Below are 3,192 nucleotides of genomic sequence, written 5' to 3'. Positions count from 1 at the left end.
TCAAGGAGCAGCAGTTTGCTGGACTTTCGCGAATCCCACCAGCTACCGTGGCGTAATACGTCCGTGAAGCTACAACAATAGAGAAAATGCTAAGACAGCGGTCTTGGCAGTATGAGCTGTCGGACAGCCTTGCATCTCTGTCAGCACCCTTGGCAACACCCGACGTCACAAGCATGACAGTCTTTGCTGAGCTAGTCCGTGGCATTGTACGCGACTAGCTCCAAAAGCTTCGCGCAGTCTCTTCACAGCCTCAAGTGGCTGCTCTGACAGACGTCGTCCGTGAAGAGGTACGGCTGCTGGTACGAACATTAGTGGCACCTCCAGCCGAAGCTCCTCTGCTAACGCGTGCGGAAGCTGTACGCACTGCTGCGCCGGCAGCAAGCTATTTGTCACGACCGACCAGCCTGCAGATGCCGCAACACTCCTCAGGCCTGCCGCTCTATGAAAAGCCATGATCGCCTTGCCTGCAGATGCCGCAGTACTTCTCAGGCCCGTCACACCATGAGAATCCGCGACCTAATGTGCGGAAATCTAGCGTGTGGCGCGCTTCTGAGAAACGGCCACCTTACTACCACTGTGGCGAGCCAGGTCACTTGTACCGGGAGTACCGGTACTTACAGATGGGCCTGTCTGGATTTCGGCCAGACGCTGATCGGCCCCGGGAAGAGTAACGACCCCTGCTATTGCAGAATATTTGGCAACCCTACCGTCTTCGAATCTTCAACGACGCTATTCCCGCTCTCAGTCTCCTCGATGCTCTACGTCCTCGGATCGATACTCTACTTTCGCCGATGTTCTTGCGGAATGATCCGCTAGGTCCCCAAGTTCACGCCGGGGAAACTAGAATCCGCGGTCTGCGTGGGTGGGACCGCTGTTAAGCTATCGTAGAAACAGCCTCATCCGACACATACGCCAACTTTCAACAATTCCTTTCAGCCGACACCTCTCATCACCGACGAAACCGTTTCTGCTGACATTGCCGTACTTGTCGACAACCATCCGGTAACTGCTCTGGTCGACACCGGTGCCGACTATTCAGTTATCAGCGCTGAACTTTTGGCTGAATTCAGGAAGGTTACGACTCCGTGGGGGCATGAAGCAAACCTGCGATGAATTCTACCGCACCTGCGCCGTACAGCCACTGGGCTTCTTAAAGAGAGGACCAAGCCATCACCGAGACCACTTGGCAGCAGCGGTTGCGGCGGAAAGAACGGCGTAAACGAACACGGTCTCTTCTTCTCTTTCGCAGGTTGGTGCTGTTTCTATGCCCGCTGTAAATTTGGTTGTGCCGCAACTACTGCTGCTAATGCTGGTGCTGCTGTGTAAACTACTGTTCTCATTTGTCGCTTTGTGCAACTATGCCCCAAGATGGAACATGTTCTGTGTGCGATAAGCCGTTCACTGGGGACGTCGTATGGATTGAATGTAGCGACTGCTGTCAAGCATTTCACGCCGGCAAATGTGCTGGAATTTCTGAAGCAACTATCAAGTCCAAAGGGCAGGCATACTGCGATGCATGGCGCTGCCCTACCTGTAGACGGTCGAGGTTGCGAGCAGCATCAGCTGAATCAAAAGAACCGGGCAGTGAGGCCGACATGCAAGATGTCCGAATTTGGATGAAAGCTATTAACGACAAGCTGGATAAACTAGTACTGCTCAAAGAAACAGTTGAGAGCATTGACGACGCGGTGCAATGCTTGAGTGAGAAATACGACGAAATACTCAAAAAACAGAACAAAATGAGCGTGACATCAAGGACCTTAAGCGCAGATTGGAAAAGGTTGAGATGCGGGACCAAGAAGTAGCTGAAGTGCAGGCAGAAGTAGATAATCTTGAGTGGAGGAGCCGCAGACTCAACCTAGAATTCTATGGAATACAGGAAACGGAAGATGAAAACTTGCTAGAAGCGATCAATGCAATGGCAATTAAACACCAGTTCCCGCCACTCGCAGAAAGTGATGTGGTCGCCATTCATCGGCTTCCGCCCAGAAAAGATAAGACGCCGGTCGTTATCTGTCGTTTTGCGAAGCAGGCCGACCGAGATTTCTAGTGGAAAAACAGAAAGAAACTGAGCAGCCTAAATGAGCACTACTTCTTGACAAAAAACCTGACCAAAAGAGCGCGTGCGCTGTTGTTTGAGGCAGAGAACTGGGCTAAAGAAGTGAACTTCAAGTATGCATAGTACTCAAACGGGAAAGTTCTAGTGCGTAAAGCTGATGGGGAGAAAGCCATACGCATCGCAAATGCTAGTGATCTAAACAAACTAAGCTAAAGAAAGTAGAAATGATCGGCTCAACATGGCTTGCGTAGGAAACGATTCTTATGTGCTTCCGGAAGCGTTTTCGCAGAGTTTAGAAAATTTCTATTCAAACTCGTTTAAATGTTTTCACTTGAATGTGCAATCGGTAAATAATAAACAGTCCGACCTTAGCCTTTTTTTTCGAACAATTAAATCATGTATTCGACGTCATAATGTTAACTGAAACATGGTCAACAGATGAAGCCAGCGTGTTTCGCATGCCTTCGTACAATACGTTGTACCTTAATCGAATTTCTGGTCGTGGCGGTGGCGTATGTATTCTAGTGAAAAAGGTCCTTGACTGTGACCTAATTCAAAATTTCACCCACTCTTGCAATGACTTCGAACTTCTATCAGTTAAAGTACAAAATGTGGTTCTTGCCGTTTGTTATAGACCACCAAATGGCGAAAAGGCATCCTTCCTGGATTACCTGGACACGTTTTTTGCGTTCACTAACACAAATCGCTTAGACGTTGTGTGTGGGGGTGACATGAACATAAATATGCTCAAACAGGAAGCTATAGTACAAAAACTTGATATTTTGCTGAAATCTCATTGATTTTCAAATATGATCACTGTCCCTACAAGAATTACACAAATGTCTTCGTCCTTGATTGATTTGTTCTTAACAAATATACCGACAGAAAACCTCAAGGCTGGTGTTATTACTGTAGATTTGAGTGATCATTTGCCAATATACATTTGTTGTAGGAAACACTTATGTGACAAAAACAAACCGAACACATTTTTCACCCAGCGTATAAACGAAGAAACTCTGAAAATATTTTCGGAGAAGATTTTGAGGGCTCCTTGGACGAATATACTTAAAATGAATGAGCCAAACAAGGCGTACGAAGAATTTTTGAACATACTAAAGCCAATTTACACTGCT

At 47.5% G+C, this 3,192-nt stretch overlaps 1 pseudogene; it reads left to right on the top strand.

The window, feature by feature from the left end:
* The first annotated feature begins 1,433 nt into the window (after positions 1-1,433).
* Positions 1,434-2,272, top strand: LOC119178009 (uncharacterized; annotated as a pseudogene).
* Positions 2,273-3,192: the final 920 nt, after the last annotated feature.

This window comes from Rhipicephalus microplus, chromosome 1, assembly GCF_043290135.1.
Source record: "Rhipicephalus microplus isolate Deutch F79 chromosome 1, USDA_Rmic, whole genome shotgun sequence".
In the NCBI taxonomy this organism is placed as follows: Eukaryota; Metazoa; Arthropoda; class Arachnida; order Ixodida; family Ixodidae; genus Rhipicephalus; species Rhipicephalus microplus.
Note: the sequence above shows the minus strand (reverse complement) of the source record. Positions and strands in the feature narration are given on the sequence as shown.